The 20414-nt window shown below is 42.7% G+C and overlaps 2 long non-coding RNA genes across 2 annotated transcripts in view; one reads left to right on the forward strand and one right to left on the reverse strand.

Moving 5' to 3' along the window:
- The first annotated feature begins 15353 nt into the window (after positions 1-15353).
- Positions 15354-19272, forward strand: LOC111768491 (uncharacterized). Its single transcript, XR_002800891.2, has 3 exons — positions 15354-15411; positions 15874-16109; positions 19028-19272. It is a non-coding gene; the product is annotated as an uncharacterized lncRNA (long non-coding RNA).
- Positions 19238-20414, reverse strand: part of LOC111768391 (uncharacterized) — a 74033-nt gene continuing 72856 nt past the window's right edge. The window contains exon 7 of the long non-coding RNA XR_002800737.2: positions 19238-19416. This is a non-coding gene — a long non-coding RNA (uncharacterized lncRNA). The remainder of the gene's footprint in view (positions 19417-20414) is intronic.

Raw genomic sequence — 20414 nt, forward strand, 5'->3', positions numbered from 1 at the left:
TTCTTCGTTCACTCTTTCTTCTGCTAGACCAGTGGCCTCAAACTCGGCTTTATAGCAAGTCACCTGCTGAGTTTATTATCAGTTCAGTTCTCTGGGCGCTACCACAGATGAACTGAATCTGAGATTCTTGATGCAGTCTGCTGCCAGACCTGCTTTTGTGGTTTGGAACTGCTGGACGAGATCTTGAGCTCCTTTGTGGCATTTGCTTTCATTTGCTTTGTCTTTTTCATTTTTATGACCCCAGTCTGATACCGGGTAAACAATCTTCCAGTCCATAAAATTAATTGGTGAACCTAAGTGAAAGTGGTATAGGTGTTCATTGGATTATTCTTGCAGGTTTTCTGTGAGTTTGGCATTTTTCAGTACAAAAAGTTGGAGAAAAAAGATAGGATTGGCTAAATAGTCATTAACAAATTTGGAAATAGTTAAAAAACCAAAGTGAATTGTGCTTCAATATTAAATAAATAGATGAATTAATTAATGTTTGTTGAGTAAATGAATGAATGATCTGATCTCCAACCTTTTAATTGGGAGAAGATATTAGAGGTGAGAACTATCAGATGGAGAATTCATTTAAATCAGAGAGAGGTAAATGGTACTAGGAAGATCTTAGAAAATGGAAGAGTTATAGGCTAAAAAGAAGTTTCTCTTCTTAGTTGCATCATTGGAACTCACAACCAATCATTTTCCAAAATTTTCCCCACTCCATATTATCCTCTTAATGGAAACCTGTTTCTCCTTTCATTTCCAATTAACCTTCCATCGTCTGTGCAATAGACAGGGAGGAATGATGCAGATCAATAAGAGCAGCAATAAGAGGACAGGCCAAGAAAGGTACTGACTGGTTATATTGCTTCTTTCTGAGAAAACTCAGAGTGCCTGCCATGCCCACAATCCCTTTCTGCAGAGGCCTTTACACATGAAACATCATGCTTTGTACTACGTACAACTCACCATCCAGGCCATACCTGATTGGAGTAGTAATGGGGTCCAGGTTCAAAGATGGCTAAAGATCAGTAGTCTTAGAGGGTGGCCTGAAGCTACCCTGGTTCATGGCTGGGTTCTCTGAGGATGTTGGAATAGGAGACATAATAGGCATACAGCAAGAGGAGGGCAATATGGAAACAGGTAACAAAGAGATGGCTCTGAGTTTGGAAGCTGTGAAAGGACGATGAAGAGAAGTTAGTTGACAATGGCCATAGCGGTAGAAGCAAAAGCAGAAAATTATTTGTCAGAATTCTTGGTTTCAAGGGACAAAATCCCAATGTGAACTTGCTTAGGTAAAAAGGAGAATTTATTGGCTAACATTGCCAGGAAGATTGGGAATGTGGTTAGGCAGGATGAGAAGCAAGATTTGAACCCATCCAGAAATTACTGTCTTTGTCTAGTACTCTTGTTTTTCTCTGAGTGTTTGCTTCATTTTCTCTTATTGTCAACAGGCATTGTCAGTGCAGGGAGAGGGGACATGGCCACCTGCAGCTCTGACACTAAAAAATCCCGGGAAAAGGCTCTGATTGGTCTTGCTTAACATAACCCTCACTGGATTAAATAGTGTGGCCAGGAGAGCTGGGTACTATGATTGTCACTTTTCAATAGAACTTCACATTTGCGTGGGAGAGAAAGAACAGACCTCCAAGAGAAAGAGGATAAATTTCCCTGAAGAAGGAGGACAAACTGGGTAGCGTAAACCATTGATATTCACTCTAGTCGCTATAATGTCAGAATGTTAGAGAAGGAATCAACGAACGCCTACTTCTGAACATACATGAAGTAAAGATTTGGTTACATGATCAGAGCAGCTGCTGATCTCCTAGGGCTTCAGTTTTTCACATGTATTAGCCAGCTATTACTGTAATAAACTGCATAACAAACAATCCACGGATCTTGATGACTTGCAACAACAAGTGTTTATTTCTCAATCATGAGTCGGGAGTCAGCAGGGATGACTCTACTTTGGGGTATGGATTGGATTCTGGTCAGCTCCATGCATCTCCTCATTCTGGGACAAGAGCTATTTGGAACATGCTTTTCATGACAAAGGGCAAACGCACAAGGATCCAGCAAGCTGTGAAAGAGTATTTTTAAATGTCTCTGCCTCTACTTGCATCATATCTACCAACATTCCATTATCCATGCCCAACATCAGTGGGCCAGAGGAGTTCCACAAACTGCACACTTGCTGGAAAATAAGAAAATCTACCATGATCCTGAATGGCATTGAATGGCCTTCTAGAGGTCTGCTGAAATTGCTTCTTGTATTTTCTTGTCTTCCTATATATTTATTTAGTGAAGGTATATCTCAGTTCAGAAATTCAAGTGTACACAACATATAACTTTATTTACTATCATGCAACTTAACTCTATTTTGAGCCCCCATTCAGCTGAGTGACTGAAACTTAGCCTCATTTCACTCAGAATTATGTCTCTGTTTTTTTCAAGATTGTGTCTAAATCCTGGGGGCTTATGTATTATCAAAACACATCTGGAGAGCATCTGGTCTTTGAGTCATCTAACTGCACAGACATTCACTGAAATGTTCATCGTTCTTCTATCTCAGAAGTCAGTCCATGCAAAGGACCACTGAGATGCGTCTTCTATGGCTTGCTTTACTACTTAGGCACCACATTTTGGGGCATGAGAATCATTCAGCTGCTTCTGTGCAAGGGCTTTCTAAGCACAGACATGACGGAAGTTCTGCCTGCCTAGATGCATATGACTCTCCCTAGGTCTCTGCCTGGGGCAGGGTCACCGCAGGTTATTGTGTAGGTTGTGCTACACGTCTAGGCAGTTCCATTCACATGGGCAGCAGAGATCAGGCATCCATCCCCTGATCTTGCAAATCTGTCTTAAGTTTTGCTGCCCACTGGGGACTCTAACCAGGGAAAAGTGTACAAGGTCACAATCTTGATGACTTGCTGTTTTCCAAATATTTAATTTGTCCTCTAGATTTCTCCCTTTTACCCAGCCAAGAAGAATTTCCAACTCTAAGGGAAACCCCAGACCGCTCAACAACCTCCCCCTACTCCTCCCCTATTTTCAATCATGGAATTTTTCTGTCTTTGTGAAGATGGGTCTTCATGTGTCTTCTCATTTCTCAAAACAGGGCCTAGAATTTTGGAACCCAAGCCAGAAAAACTTCATTGTTTTAGTTTTCCATCAGGGCTCATCCTTTCCCTGAGGCAACGAGCTTAGAACTGCCAACTACTTGGCGAGAAAAGGACATAGGAAAGAAATGAACTGCTAGGGGAAAATAATCTCAAAAATACTACCTTTGTTACACTTAGAAACGGAGATATACTCATCATGCTTCAGTTCTCTGAAATTTGAAGGAAACAAAAATCCAACAACATACTTTCATAAGTTATATCTGTTAGGCTTTAAATGGATTTTGGTACTTCTATTAAAATATGGATTTGTTTGACACTGTGGAATATCATTATATTTCAAACTAAATGGCAAATCCATTTACATTATGAAAATAAGGTTCTAGTGGAACTAGAAAGCTGTCCAAAATCTCCATTATTTTCCCAATGACAAGCTAGAAAGGGAGCCATTCCTTTCAGAATGGTGTGAAACACTGGCCTAAAGCATTCCTCGTTTTTCACCCCAATTGCCAAACTTGCTACTGCACACCTTCTTGCAACAAGGGATCACAGAGTGTTTAGATATTTGGGTGTTTTTCCAAAGAAGATGATCTTCTCTGGTGGACTCTTTTGGAGATGTCTGATCAGTCAATGAGAATGCAACCCCCCATTTTCCCAGGAATGACTTCCATTCTAAAACCTGGCCCTCCAGCTGCCCTGGTTATTCTGTGTGAGCCCATCTCTGGCCAAGGCCATTTGGACCAGAGTTGAACATAGCTCTAAACTTGCCAATGTCCTGGGCGTTTGGGATTGAGACTGAAAGGAGAGTCTGTGTCTCAGCTCAACCTGCAGGTCCTGAGAAGCAGACAAAGCTGATTTGTGGAGGGAGCATGTGCTAGAGAGTTTTGCTGAGCGAGTCCTCCTAGTTTTGTAATTCCCAGGCTCCTTTCCTCAGGCTGTGTGTCTTGCTACCTTGATGTCCTCCTGGCTTTCGAGACTCTGCACAGTCTCACAATAGAGCCCCCTCCTTTGTGAGCTTGAGTTCATCTAATTGTTATTTTTCTTGTTTGCAACTAAAGAACTTTAACAAACATACTTTTCCTTTTGCTGAGCTCAGTTAAACCCAAACCTTATTTATATCAACAAAGGACTTAACTAAGCTGAGTGGGTAACAGCATCAGGAAGAACCGGGATAACCATGAGTAGCTAATAGTAGTTCCTTTAAAGGAAAAGAGAACATAGTGGTGGCTACACGTTGAGTCGCAAAGCCCCAATCTATAATCTGTGCACATCAAACTGCCAGTGTGAAGTACGGGTTGTTTATATGAGAGCAGAATGGGAAACAGCTATGCCCTCAGTTAATGAACAATGTGAACAAAGAAGGCGAACTTTTACAGCCTGCAAGGAGCAGCTGAGCATTCAGAAGTGAAGGGAGTGCACAAGAGCAAAGTTTTCACTTCAAACATAGGGGGTTTTTGTAGTGCTTATTATTTTAGGCTACCAGACTGTCTGCTTTCATGTATTGATATATTGACTTTGTAAAAAAGAAATCATTAAAAAAAATAAGTTTGATCACATGTTCATAGCCATCTGCTGCTGGTGACTAAGTTGGGGGTGCAGAATGCCAAGAAAGGATGTACTATCTTTTGTCAACCGAGGCAAAAATAAAAATCACAGATTAAAAATCGGAAGTTGGGGGAGGAAGCATCCGGGTTTCTCAAATCAAGAAATATGCAAACTGTAGACCTCTTTTGAACTCTGGGAAAATCTAACTTTTGGGGGTGACTTTTGTCTGCTTGGCAGAAGAAGAGATCAGATCAATGGGTGTGGGTGCTGTAGGAACTGACTATGGTTTGAAGGCCCAGGTCCAAGCTCTTTCTCACATCACTGGAAGAGAATTTCCCCTTCTCCTGCATCCCCTCTGCCAGGAGATAAAAATAAAAAAATGAGTCTGTTTGAGTATCCTTGAAATTTTGCCTGATTTAGTTTGTTAAGTATTTCATTTAAGGCCCCAGTTCCTTGCTGTAAGCCCCAAGAAAACACTTGCCCTGAAAACAACTGTATACCGTGATCTCACATTATCGGCCAACAAGAGTGTCAAGCAATTAGCTTTTTATAGAGTGGGGAGACAATCTCTCTTTTGAACCATATTTCTGGTTCTTTAAATTAAGGGAACTTATTTTTCTTGAGGACGTTCTTAGAGTATAGCTGTAGATCATTTATTCTTCATTCTTCAGCTTCAGAATTTGTTTAATTTCCAATTCCACTAAGTCTGTCCTTGGCCCTTGACCTCACTTTCAGCTGTTAAATTTAGCTTTCTGTGATTGCTGTGGATAAGATGAGCTCTAGACAAAATTGGATGAAGGTAACATTTGTCATTGGCTCCTTTTTATCTCCCCCATTAGCACAATTCTCTTTCCTCCCCTACCCTCGCCAAGCCACTCATATTGCCTGGGTAATTCATCTGAAATAGACCCAAACTTCTCTACAGTGCCCAGAAATCCCACTTCTGTACTTATCCATGAGTAAAACCGTATTTATTTATTTGTGTTAACTTAAAACGTATGATTGTTGAACGTATGTTGTGTCCCAGACTATGTGTCAGGCATAAGGACACAAAAGCAAATGCCATGGGGTCCCTGTTTTCAGAGTTCACAGTCTGGGCAAGGAGATAGATGCATACAAGTGTACATATTCACAAAAGCAAAACCAAGCAACTATCATTATAATGTTTAGGTAAATAATAGAAATGTGATATAATAGAAATTGATTAAAGCCTTTGGGAATTGGAGGGAAAGACAGAATTGGGACTGAGGGAAGATTTGGGAAGGGTTCAGGTCATTTGAATCAAATCCATTTTAGAAAAAGTGTGAGATAGCAAATTTTCAGATCGGGGGAATATATATTTCATTATTTTAAATTGGAAAGATAAGAATGCATTCTCAGGGGCAGGCCTGGTGGTGCAACAGTTAAGTGCGCACATTCCACTTCAGTGGCCCGGGGTTCGCTGGTTCCGATCCCGGGTGCGGACATGGCACCGCTTGGCAAGCCATGCTGTGGCAGGCATCCCACATATAAAGTAGAGGAAGGTGGGCATGGATGTTAGCTCAGGGCCAGTATTCCTCTGCGAAAAGAGGAGGATTGGCAGCAGATGTTAGCTCAGAGCTAATCTTCCTCAAAAAAAAAAAAAAGTATGCGTTCTCAGACACAGGGGTGAACCACAGACCAGGACCTGAGGATGTCAATTGAAAAACATTAGAAATTGGGTTGACCCCGAAAGATCTGGGCTATATGATCATTGAGTCCACATTTCTTAAGAGGTTAGGGGGCTGGATCATAACCTACAATGTGAAGAGTTGATCCTTTCTTCGTATAAAAAATAGCATGCAATGAGATAGACATCTATTTTGAAGTTAGTACCGGAGGAAATTAAGATGAACCACACTGGCATATTTATTAATCCAGTTCGGCTTAGCAGTTTATCCTTTGCGATACAGGTTTTCATAAAGAAGAGTAGTAATATGATAGATTTCTTCAAAAGTCTATTATGAAAATAGAAAATGACATTTTCTTCCTGGCTAGATTTAGCCTGATCCCACCAAATCTGTCAGGATGTTGCTTAGTACACTGTACTTATTAAAGAGCTTGATAGATGCCATTATTGGTGTTAGCAGTTAATGGGGAAATGGAGGTGAGCTTAGAGAAGCACCTGAAGTCAAAGCAGTGAACACTCATCTTTTAAATTCAGGTACAAAAATGCCATCGAGGAAAAACACAGAAAAATCACACAAAATCTCCTAAATTATGGTGTTTAAATGATATGTTTATCCTAGTAGTTTTGGAATAGAATCTGGTTATATTAGTCAGATTATAGATTTCAGCTACTGTCATAGAAAGACCTAAAATAACAGTAGTTTAAATAAGGTAGACATTTTGGCGTAAGCAACACAGGGTTGATAGAGCAGCTCCCTTGGGTCAGGAACCCAGATTTCTTTTCTCTTGTGTTCAAATTCTTTGAATTCCATGTCTTCATCAACAAAATGGGAGTGATGACACCTCACGTTACTTGTGAGGGCGATAGGAAGTAATGCATGCAGGGTGCCTGTTACATAGCAGGGTCTCAGTATGTGTTCCTTACATTCCCCCTAGTCGTGCTGGCTTCCATTGTCAATCCTGGGGATCTCTTTTAAATAAGTGTCTGATAAAAGTGCTCTACTCTCAGGGCTGGCCCCGTGGCCGAGTGGTTAAGTTCGAGCGCTCCGCTTCAGCGGCCCAGGGTTTCACCGGTTCGGATCCCGGGGGCCGACATGGCACCACTCATCAGGCCATGCTGAGGCAGCGTCCCACACACCAGAACCAGAAGGACCCACGACTAAAAACACACAACTATGTACTGGGGAGCTTTGGGGAGAAAAAGGAAAAAATGAAATCTTTAAAAAGTGCTCTACTCTCTCTCTTGAACCATAGAGGCTCTCTATTTCTTTCTCTTTTGCTGGAACTCTTCTGTTTTTCACTTGACGTCTCATGACTGCTTTCATGGGAAAGTGTGATCCTCGGAGGGAAAAGGTACTGAGAGGGAATTCTGTTGGTGCACATCAAAGAGGAAGACCTTTACAGATTTTAACCTAGGAAGGTTTCTCAAACTTTCTTCCTTGCCCTAAATACTCAAGACATATTTGACCTTGAAACTCCAAGACATCGGAAGGGGTTCCAGGTAGTAGACATCGCTAGCCTTCAGGGAACAGCTTGTCTAAAAGGCCCCAGGGAGGGGCAGAGCTGTGGCCCAAGGTTCACAAGGCTCAGGATTTTCCAACTCTACATTTCTAGATGGCTGAGTCATGCACATACTTTCCATGTGGGTTGGTAATGGTTGGTAATTGCGTCTTTTATTTACAAGGCTCTCCCTGGACCCTAGCCTGGCCAGAGATACAAAATTTCTCCCCCTCCAGTCCCTGTGGGCCAAGTGGGCATCTAATCTAGGTTAGCTGCTAGGGGCTCGGACTTATCTGAGTGTCCGATGACCTGTGGGTACCACCAGACAGGTATTTGCATGAGGTGATGTGCTTGTAGGGAGACAGCTTATAACTAGGAAGACAATATTCCTGTGGAACCAGCTTGATAGCTCCACGGATTGGGCCCAGCCCCCAGGAACGTGTTTCTCAGGCCCATAAAGATAAGGGCTACAAAAAGAGAAACAAACTCATACACACAGAGAACAGATTGGTGGCTACCGGAGGGGAAGGAGGTTGTGGCGAGTGGTGAAATGGGTGAAGGACGTCGATAGTATGCTGATGGGTGGTAATTAGACTTTTGGTGGCAATCACTTTGTGCTGTATACAGATGTTGAATTACAATATTCTACACCTGAAACTTATATAATGTTACATGCCAATTTTACCTCAATTAAAATAAAAAAGGGCTACAGCAATGAGGCATTTCTTCAAGTGTGGATTCTGAACTATCTGGGCAATGTTATTGATGACGTAGATGCCCAGTTTCCAGTTAGACCCTCTGAATCAGAATCACTGGTGGAACGGCCTAGGAATCTGCACCCAGGTGATTCTGACATCTACTAAAACCTTGCTGCTTGAAGTGCAGTACAAGGCCAGCCTCACCTGGGAGCTTGTAAGAAATGCAGATTCTCAGGCCCCCCCGCAGATCTCCTGAATCAGAGTCCGCATTTTAACAAGATCTCCCAGACCATTCTTAATGCATGTTAAATCTGAGAAGCACTGGCCTAAGATTTGAGGACCATTGAGCTGAAAAGATTCTTTTCCCGACAGATTCTGTGAGATGGGAGTGGGGAGGCCAGGCACAAAGAGTATTCCTTTGATGGCCAGGTGACGTGGCGTGGCACACAGAGGCCCTCTTCCAGGGAACCCAGAGTGATTCTGGCGCAGCGAGGGCTCTAGGGAAGGTGGTATCAGTCTGCCATCTCCAGAGCTGGTGTCTTAAATGCTCCTGGAGACAGTACAGACATGGGGAGATATCTTCAAATGGCCTACCAGCTGGCAGACACCCCGGGGCGGGGCTGGGGGAGGGAGGCTGGGACAGAGGAGGAAAGAATTGCAAGCGTCCTGTGTTACCCATAGCTGAAGACTCCTTCAGGAATGCATGCAGGACAGCCCTGCTGATTCCCGGAAGGGGCGGGGTGAGACTTTGGGGCTTTGAGGAGGGCCGACAGTCTGTGGAATCAGTGCAGGCAAGGCTTGCTGAATACATACTCAGAGGCTGGTAAGGCTGAAAGAAAGCAGGTTACATTATAGTTTCTTGTGCCAAATAAATGTAATTAGAGGAAATGTTTATGTGTCCCAGTGGCTCTCAACCAGATACAAGTTTTAGACCCTCCATGGGCATTTGGCAATGTCTGGAGACACTGGCCTCTGAAGGTTAGAGGCCAAGATATAGTGCCAAACATCTACAATGCATAGGGCAGTGCTATAACAAAGGACTTTCCGGGCCAAAATGTCAGTATGCCCAGATTGAGAAACTCTGAATCGTATCCCAAAGATGGATTTACCAAAAAACCAGTATTCTCTATTAACTTTACAACCACCACCGGTGATGTTTAACGATTCACTATAGAGGGTTAAGCTAGCAAAGTGGGAACCCTTTTGGGTGGCAATTGGGTTGACTACCACATCATTTCAAATTGACTGACTGTTTTTTCTAGTACCTCTGCAGATATCGAAGTTAAACTGATCAGTCTCGAATAGCCAGAGGAGACTTGTGGCCTTTTAAAAATAGTGAGCACTGTGTATGTGCCGTTTCCTCATTTCTCAGGTATTTCTCTTCAGTACTATCAGTTCTGAAAAATAATGACAAGTGACTCAGCAGCAGCGCCACCAGTTCTTTCCGAGCGTTGAGAACTGTGTTATCAGGGGCCGCCACTTGGTGTATTCCCACTTTATCACGCATTCTGCTTCTAGGCTGGAGAAGGCGAGGACATGATTATCCATCATATACTTGCACTCACAACCTGCTCTTCATATCTGATCAGTTCCAAGCTTAAAAAACAAATTACACATATATAAAAATTACATTTTTGGAATAACCAGATATTAGGTTTTTTCCTGTCACCAGTGGGCCACATCGAGAACTCACCGAATAAAGGAGAAATATGATTCTAGGAAGTCAAATCTCTACGCAGCGGAAAGAAGACACTTTCTAGGGAGGGTTTTTGACCATGTAAAAGTCAACCAAGAGACACAGGAAACTGAAAATCAAATTTGTTTTGTTTGTTTTACAGAAAGAGGAATATAAAGTTTAAGAAGGAGCATGCTACAGGTAAAGAGCACCAGATTTTAGATCAGACCGACTTTCGTGTGAACCCTGGCTCAGCAGCATGTGAGCTGTGTGAATAGGGGATTGTTTCTTACTGTTTCCATTTTTCTTAAAAAGGGATAATACTCTTTACCTCATAGGGTTGTGTACTGGTTAGCTATTGCTGTGTAATAAAAGCCACAAAACCTCAGGGCATTAATGTAATAAATCTTTATTTAGGTCACGCATCTGTGGCGTGCTGGGGTCAGCTGGGAGTCAGCTAATCTAGGTTGGAGCAATTTGTTCTCTGAAAGCCTTGTCCTCCTCCTGGGACCAGAGGGCTGCCTGCGAATGTTTTCCCCTGTATTTCAAGTCTCTGCTTGTATCACGTCTACTAACACCCTATTGGCCAAAGCTTGTCACATGGCTGAGTCCAAAGCCAAGGGGAGGGTCAGTACACCCTGCCCAATGTGAAGCCCAAGCAAGTCATGTAGGCAAGCCCACTGTCACTGGAGCAGGAAGGACGCACTCACGGAAGTGAGGGGGAGGGAGTGAATATTTCTGAACAATAATCTACCACAGGCTGTTAAAATGATTAAATGAATTTTTGTCTCCAAAGCACCTTGCATAATGTCTGGCACCAAGGTGTTTAATAAATGTTAGTTCCTCTTTCTTCCTCCAAACTCTGATCTTACAATGAAGAATGGGAAACAGAAACTTGATTTCGGAGATACAATAGCTGTTTTAAAATAATCTTGACTTCTGTATTATGATCAGTTGCGAGAGGAATAAAAGGAAAGAGAAGAGATATTGAGGAAAATAATAAAACAGTCAGAAGAAGAATGGGGAGGGAAAGAAACAATGCTTCCTTAATTTTGAGGTAAGGCACAGGACAAAAAAGTAATACATCTATAAATGAAAAAAATAGATAAATAGAAATACAGCCACAGAACAGAGAAACAATAAGAAGAAGGAGGAGGAGAAAATAACAGAATCACCACGATCCGGGAGATTTTCAAAATACGTACACCTTTCTTCCCTCCCCTCGCTCAAATTCTGAACCATACATTTTTCACATGGCATAGGCCAGGAAAGGGAACGGTGTGTTCATAGTTTTATCACCTCTTGCCAAGGTTTTATAAAAGATTAATTAGTGTTTTAACCACTGTTTACAAGCTCATTGAGTGCACTTTATCCTCGATACTTCAGAAGCTCTAATCTGAATGTGGCTCTTATTTCAACCTACCAAATGAGCAATCGTTTTCTGGGAATGTGGCATGAGGGAGAGAGAAATAATCACATAAGGATCAAATGAAATTGACTTGGGTTTTTCCACTGTGATGACTTGGTCCATCTAAAGAAAAGACTCTTCTCAGCATAACCAGTCTGACCATAAAGTATTTCACGTCATCAGACTGCTCAATATTCTACGATAGGAAAAAAATTGTGCAGACATTATTTTCTAGAGGATGATAGAGTCATCAACATAATACTCTGCCCACAGGTACTTTCTAGTATAAGAGGAGAAATGCTTTGGGCAAATTCAGCTTGGTTAACAAGGATCGAAAGGAACCCATATTAAGACGGGAAGCGTTAATATTTAACTAGGGTCTCCTGCAAAGAGCAACGGTAAATTGTCTTTGTTACACCACATCCCCAGTGAAACAAAGATACAAAAATTCAGGCCTTTTTATTTTTCATATTGAAACTCTTGTTTGCTTCTTGCCTGTGCCATCTTGCTTTTTGGTCACACTGCCAATAGCCAACACACAGGAGATGCTCAGAAATTGAGGCAACGTCAAGAAAAGACCATTTTTGAAATTATAACTAGTAAAACTCTGACTCCTCATGGACAGGAGTGGGCATGTAGAGAAGCAATCCCCTCCACACTCACATTCCTTTAAAAAAAAAACTTGTACTGCTTGGAGAAATGAGAGATTTTTTTGTTTTTGTTTTTTTCTAGTGGCTAGGGTTTCATATCAGAAAGATAAGCCTGGAATGTAAAGATGCAAAAAAAAGGAAAAGAAAAAAGGACTCTCTTGAACAGTGCTGGAAACTGGTAGCCTGAGGTGAGGAGTGACTTCAAAAAAAAGCAGCAGATTCTTTAACTGAAGGACTTCCCGGTCTCCATGGAACCTGGAAAGAGGAGGCCTGAATGCAAGAATTTTCTGGTAGTTGTCTTCTAGCACTCTTCACTCACTCCTGCTGGTCTCTACTCTTCTTCAAGCACCTCAAGCTCATTGCCACGTTCAGGCCTTTCCACTTGCTCTGGGCTCAGCCTGGTGAGTGTTTTCTACCTGGAGGTCGCCAGGCCTCCCATCTTCCCATCCTCTGTTTCGGGCGGCTGAAACATCGCTCCCTCACCGGGGCCTGCCCTCACCATCTTCTCTGAAATCGCTCCCTCTTTCCCTCTCTCCCCAGCTTAGCATTAACTGTCTTCATATCATTTCCTATTATCTGACATTATATGCTTATTTCGCTAATTTGTTTATTGTCTATTCTTCACTTTTTTTAATCTGTTTGTTTGGCTCACCGCTGATCCTCAGTGTCCAGGGCAGGGCCTATGTCTGGCACATAGTAAGTATTTCAGCACATTTTGTTAAATGAATGACTGCTTGTAGGAAGGAAAGGACATCATTTTTGACTATTCATCATAGTTCTAAAGATGAAAATACCATACTGTGAAGAAAGGCAACCCTTAGCCTATCACAGGTTTATGGGAAATTCACTTGAATTTATGCATTCATTCTTTTCATAGCCAGTGGAACCTACTGGGCTTGGAGCCCTGTGTTAGGTGCTGTTTGCAGAATTGAAGTGAATAAGGAAGTGTCCCTGCCCTCAAGGAGTGATAATCTAGAGGTGGAGTAGGGTCTCCCTATGTGGTCCCTGGGGGTGCCATTCACCTAGAAATGACATAAATCATGTCTTACTAAAGCTACGAAGTGCACAACCTGTCCCTGTCCAACTGTACAGAGCAACCCTGGGAGACAGCATTTCTCTTTCCTTCAGCTAATTGGTACTTCTTCACAACCCACATGCCACAGGACTTTCATTCATTCATTCAACAAACATTTATTGAGCATATGTTACATATGAGAAAAATGCCAGAAGCTAGGATACAAAAGTGATCCCAACATAGTCCCTGACTCTAGGTTGCTTCCAGTTTAGCGGAGAGACAGACAAATAAATAGGCCAATACAGCACACGTGGTAAGCATACAGGTGGGCTCCATCAGACCACATAGAATGGGCTTCCAACCCTGACTTGGGAGATGGGGCGAATCAAGCACGTTCTCCTGAAAGGGACGATGTCTAAGCAGAGTGTCGGCAGAGAAGCCGGGATACCGTTCACACCTCTGTTGTTGCAGCAGATTATGTCCTGGATTTATCAGCTTTGCTTCTCAGCTGTGGGTTGTGTAGGAGTTCTCCAGACGTGGAAGGGAAAGGGTCTGAGGGCAGAGAGCAGCGAAAGAGGCAAAAGAGCCCAGGGCAGGGGGTTCAGGCTGGTGGCGGGGGTGGTGGGGGGCGGGGAGCTGGGCACAGGCAGGGTCGAGGCCACACAGGCCTCTCTGAAGAGTGGACCATCAGGATGCGCGCAGTGGCGTTTGTGAGAGCCCCCTGGAGGGGCTGCGGGGATGGAAGTGCAGGGAAAGGCCAGGAAGCTGCGGCAGTGACCTGAGGGGACAGAGAGGCTAACGGGTCAGGATGTCCCTGTTTCTGGCTGGGCCCCTGTTGCGCGGTTGCCTCATTCACTGAGGTGAGACAAACAGGGAGAGCATGCTGGGGTCAGGTGGATAAGCAGGTGGGGAGCCCCACCCTCTGACTCTGGGCTGGGGGAGGTGCTCGTCCTGTGCCCCGTGTTTTGTTTGTCGTTGCCGTCTTCCCTCTTCCTCTCATTCCAGCGTACGCGCACCCTCACACACTGCTGTGCTGAGCCATGTGGGAGTCTGAGGCAAAAAGAAAAGGATCTTGCCTTTATTTAAAATTTTAATATTTTGATCATCATGGAGTTTTACATTAAATCTGATTTTTTAAAAAATACTGCATTGAAATATTATTTATCTTAATTACTGAGTGTGTTGGTTAATTTTATGTGTCCACTTGACTGGGCTATGGGCTGCCCAGATGTTTGGTCAAACATTATTCTGGATGTTTCTGTGAGAGTGTTTTTGGATGAGATCAACATTTGAATCAGCACCCTGAGTCAAGCAGATTGCCCCCCCTAATGTGGGGGGCCTCACCCGATCAGTTGAAGGAGGCCCGAATAGAACAGTGAGGCTGGCCCTCTCAGGAGTAAGAGGGAATACCTCCTGCCCGCCTGCCTCCAAGCTGGGACATTGACTTTTTCTGCCTTTGGACTTAAACGGAAACATCAGCTCTTCTTGGGTCTCAAGCCTTCTGGTCTTTGGACTGAAACTACACCATTGACTCTCCTGGGTCTCCCGCTTGCCAACTGCAGATCTTGGGACCTGTCAGCCTCCACAATAACATGAGCCAATTCCATATATATACACATATATCCAATTTGGTCTGTTTCTCTGGAGAACACTGACTAATACACTGAGTTTATTGCTATCTCCTTAAAATCTGGCCCTGAGGGAAGTGTCTGACCCTAGTCCCAGCCCTTCCCCCCTGCCCCCAACACAGGCCCTCACACCTGTAAGCTTCTTGAGGACATGGCCTGGACCTAATTAGTCCTGGACCTAATTATTTCACGTGATCCATAGCACTTACCCTAGTATCAGCACAATTTAAGTGCATAGCAACTGTTTGTTGAAGTAACCTAAACAACTAATTGTAGAACAAGACGCTCATTTATTCTTCAATGAGCCAGACATCATTCCAGGGTCAAGAATATGTAGTTTAATATGAGTTAATTCTTTGAGTTAATTCCCTCAGGGCCTCAGTGAAACTTGGCTGAACTGAGGAAGTATCACTGTGGAGCTCAGAAGGGAAGTAGGGTCTCCATGGTTAACGTTGGAGAAGAACGTTCCAGGTGGAGGAGACAGTTGGAATGAAGGGACGACGATGCTTGCCTTTCTGGGGAAATGGAGCACGTTTAGGAGGTTATAGTGGGTGATGTGGCTGCGACCCTGCGGGAGCAGTGGTCTTTTGGGCTCTGTCAGGGGCAGGAGGAGGGTGCGCTTGTGGGGAGTACGTGGGGTCAGGAAGCAGCTGTCCTGACTGGCTGGTGGGAGGAGAGCAGCTGTGGTTGTGGAGGGAGGTGGGGAAACAAGGATGGAGAGAAAACAGCCGATAATGGCCGTGGGAGGAGCAGGGTCGTGGAATGGGGGTAAATAGGAGGAAGTTAGTACTACGCCTTGTGCTTTAGGGTGAATAGGAGCAGGCAGATAAGAAGGCTATTTCTCCATTTTGATATGCTACACATAAATAAATCCCGCAATCGTTTATATAGTTAGGCAAACAATGTCGTAGCGACATTAATAGAATTCAGACCACAGGAAAAAAGTTCACCTACATTTTTACCACCTCAGCAAATGAGTCCTTTCATTTTTGTGTCTTTCCAGGCCTTGCAGGAAAGCCTATGAAATGTTTCCATCTCTGGGATCAGGACGTTGACAGGATTTGACGGTCAGGCAACCTTGGATTCAAAGCTTTGCTTGTAACCTCTGAGCTCAGTTGATGTTATGCAATGAACACCTGTAGTTCTCTTTGCAACGCCTTCAGCAAATGTGTGCTGGTTTTTACAACAGGACGCCAGTGAGACAGTTTGAAAGGAGACATAGAAGCCAGCTGTCTTAAAGTAAGCATGCGTAGCTGTGCGTAAGCACCTTGCCAGCTCTAAAGCACGATGCCAAAAATACGCACGTGGCAGAAATAAAGGAAAACAGAGCAGAGTATATTGAAGTGGTTGCAATCTTCCTTCTTGAAGAAGAAGGAAGGATTCTTGCTTATTTGGTCAGTCCAGAGTCTTCCTTTTTTTATTTCCCGGAATTGGGATAAAAGAACAAACAAAAGAAAAAGAAAAAGAAAAAGAAAAACCCCTCAATCTGCGTAATAAATAGAGCTACATAATAAAGAACTCAGGTGGAAAAAAGGCAGGGCACACCAGAAAATGGAATGCTTATCTTGCAAACAACATCACAACCACATTAAAATGACAGTGCTGGTAAATGTTTAATACAGTCTTTCTGAAAAAAACAAAACAAAATTCTGTGTGTGTGTATGTGTGCGTGTATGCACACATACATACATAAGTTTATTATAGATTTTATGGTGTAGCACACAATTTACAAATAATCATAAAATATGTAATACTCAATTATGAATTCCATATAAGCAACTGATTCTCACAGAATGCTTTCACTGAATGTTGCTGAACTCTTGTATCCATTGCAATTGATGAATATAGTTCTGACACAAATGTCGGTTCATATTTTCATCTATATTAACAAGTTAGACATAAGAAAGTGAAACAATGAATACCTTTAACTTTACACATTCATCAATGAGGTGAGTGAGGAACTTGTCCGCTGAATCAGATAGCGGGTTTTGAAAACTGAAAGAATATTTTCTTAATTTTTTGTGCTCTTCACAATGTAATGGCTATAGGCACAACACACTTTAACATTTAATCTACATTGTTAGCATGTTTTCCATGGTTTTCTCAAGTCTAGACAACCAGCAAAACAAAAATCAAGCCCTGATTTGTAGCGTTTGCTGATTTCCATGGTGTAGACCCTCTCACCACAGTTAAGTTCATTGTACCAACGCGATGTCGCCAAACAGGGAGTTGGGAAGAGACGCCGAGAAGCACCATTATGTAGTGTTTCCACAATACAGACACAAAGATGTAAAGAAACCTGGAGAGTATGGGTAGTAGTAAAATGTAAAATAATTAGAAAGTCATGGATTTTGAGTGCTTATTTAATAGCTTTATTGAGGTACAATTGATGTAAATTGCACATACCTGAAGTGTACAATTTGATGTTTTGACATATTTATACACCTGTGAAACCGTCGCCGCAGCCAAGATGATGAACATAGCCATCTCTTCCCAAAATTTCCTCGTGGCCCTTCCTAACCTCTCTCTTCCACCGCTTCTCACCACACCCCACCCCCACCCCAGACAACCACTGGCGTGCTTTTTATCACCATAGACTAGTTTTCCATAAATGGAATCATGTAATGTATACTCTTCTTTTGTCTGGCTTTAGCATAATGATTTTGAGATTCACTCATATTGTGGCATGTCCATTCCTTTTTTCCCCTGAGTAGTGCATATTTATCACCTTTGTTTATAATTTATTTTGTTATAAGTTTATATAACTTAATTTTTACTAATGGATACATTTAACAACCAGCTGGCAAAATTCCTGAAAATTTAACAATTGACTCTTTCAAGCATGTGCAAGCCAACTCTAGGGTACCTCTGATGGGCTGTGCGTGTGTGTGTGTGTATGCATGTGTGTGTGTGTGTGTGTGCATATGTCTAGCTTTAGAGAGAAGGCTGAGAGACTTTGGGGCAGCTGCAGGGTTTGGGAATAATTGAAAATGAATGAAAGGGAAAAGGGAATTTCTAACAAGTTCTTCTCTGTTCCCTCTTTGGTGTTCTTTGAGACAAACTGCAGTCAAATGCCAATTAAAAATTACTTTTTGGTTGCTGGCTTCTTATTTTAATTAATGCGTGACTAGAGCACAATACAGCTGGGCTTTGGATGTTTTATATGAGGGACTTTTACTATGGAGGGTTCTAGGAGAGAAATCCGAAAGCCAGCGTCGACTTGCATGTGGTTCAGTTGTGGCAAACTGGGAGAGAGGGATTTGCAACTGATGACTGGGCCCCAGGATGCTGCAATTTTGCTGCTCAGATACCAGGAAGTCGTGGTTACCCCTTGACTTCTCCCAGAATGCATTGGATAGACAGATGTGTGGGAGAGGGCTTGCACTTCATTCTGTGTCACTGGCAGACTGTTATCAGGGACACATAATTTGGGATGTAATGCTCTCTGTGTACTGCTCTTAATATATCCTCTGATAGAGGCTGGGGAGGGGGTGGTGGGAGGTTGTTCCATGCTTCTTCTATGCTGTAACAAACTAAAAAAGCTAGTAAAGAGAGCTGTAATAATGATAATAACTATTTCTTGAGTGTTTACTATGCGCAAGGCACTCAGCGGAGGGCTTTCTGTGCGTTATCCAATGTAACAATCAGAACAGCCCTGAGGTGAGTAAGTGTTAGACCCAATCTACAGGGAAGTTACATCCTTTGCCAGGGTCACACCAGGAAGTGATGGAGACAGTATCTGAACCCAGGTCTGTCCGATTCCTCTGGTCTTAAGCCCTATACTGGGCAGCCTTCTGGTTTGCTGAGCTGTAGGAAACTCAGAGTATAAGGCCTTATAACAAGAATTACAGGCCTGGTCTCAAAGGGCTTTTTGGCAAGTCAGTGACAGCATGCCTGGCTGCCTGGAGATGACACTGAATCCCAATCATCTGGGGACTTTTAAACTTTTCTTAGAGACTTGAATTCTCTCCTAAAGGCAATGGGGGTACCATTGATAGATTTTGGCATGGAGTAATGGGCTCAAGTATGCATAAGAGAAAAATAGGTTGGAGAATGGTTTTGTGAGTTAGGAAATAGACTAAAGACACCTCAAAATACAAAGTAGAGGTAACTGTACTCTCTCCTTTTGACAAATCCTTCCAACTATTATTTTGCAGATCAGGTGCAGAGAAGGTAGTAACTTGCCCAAGGTCACACTGCTCCTAAGAAACTGTGTCAAGATTTAAGGCTATACTTTATGCAGTGAAAGAAGGCTACCTCATCCTCTGAAATCTAAGGAAGAAGAAATGATGACTGAAAATGGAAGAAGTGGGAGTAGATAAGGGGAGGAAGGCTGCTGTAACAAAAACATATACAACTCTAGGGGCTTAAGTAAATAAAAGTTTATTTATCTCCCAAGAAAGTCTAGAATGAGTTATCTTGGGCTGGTAGGGTGGCTCTGTTCTACAGGGACATTCAGAGACAGTGGTGCTTTCCGTATTATTGCCCTGTAATCTTGAGTATCCACATGGCTGATGCTGGCTCACTTCCACAATGGTGGTCTAACCTGGGGAAGGGAAAAAAGAGAGTGTCCAAGTCAATCTTTTAGGATAAGATGAAGAAGTTGCTTGCTTCATGTTTGCCCACATTCCATTGATCTGAAGTAAGTCACCTGGTCATGTGTAGCTGCAAGGGAGGCTGGGAAATGTAGTTTCTTCTTGGGTGATTATATGCCTAGCCAAAACTCAGGGATTCTACTACTAAAAGGAAGGGGAAAATGGATACTGCATGATCTTTATAAGTCTTTTATTAGAATTTCTTGTAGGGAAATCATGTGGCAAAACAACAAAGGCACTTATACAAAACAATTAATGAAAACAATATTCCACAACAATTTTAAAAATATATCCTGTGGCAAATAGTGTTTTTAATAGACTGAGAGAATATATTCAGTGTCCTTGGTTTTGTATTGTTCCTCTGTGTCTCTCCTGGTATCTTAGCATCTTTTGAAGATGGTGGCAATGTCAGAGTGGATATTTCCCATGGCCAGGGTCTTTTGCATATCGGTCAACAGTTGGTCATAATATCCTGCCTGTTCTCATGAGAGGTTGGCACCAACAGAGACTCATGCTAAAATGAAATGAGTGATGCTGGCTGATGGGGAGAGTGATGGCTGGAGAGAATGGGCCATGGGCAACTATTCTTCAGCTTTAGCTGTCGATTGCCATGACAGAGTTTGGCTAGGGTTGCTAGGAATTTGAAATTCTCAATAGAATACAGAAATCTGGGGTTTTAGCACATAATCTAAGTTTTAAATGTTGGCTCACATATTTTAATACCACTCTGTGGGCCAAAAAATATCCCTGGGAGCTGAGAACAGGTTCTGGTCTCTGACTTGATCTCTCAGAACCCTATTTACTCCTTTGTAAAGCGGGAGTGATGCCCACCTCAAAGGGCTGTAGGGAGGATGGAAGGAAAGTGTATGTCCGGGGTGGATAGTCATTATTATATCTGATTTTGTCATGATGAATCTGCCGTAGAACTAGGAAATTCTTAGGTCCCATT

Source organism: Equus caballus, chromosome 16 (assembly GCF_041296265.1).
Source record: "Equus caballus isolate H_3958 breed thoroughbred chromosome 16, TB-T2T, whole genome shotgun sequence".
Lineage (NCBI taxonomy): Eukaryota > Metazoa > Chordata > Mammalia > Perissodactyla > Equidae > Equus > Equus caballus.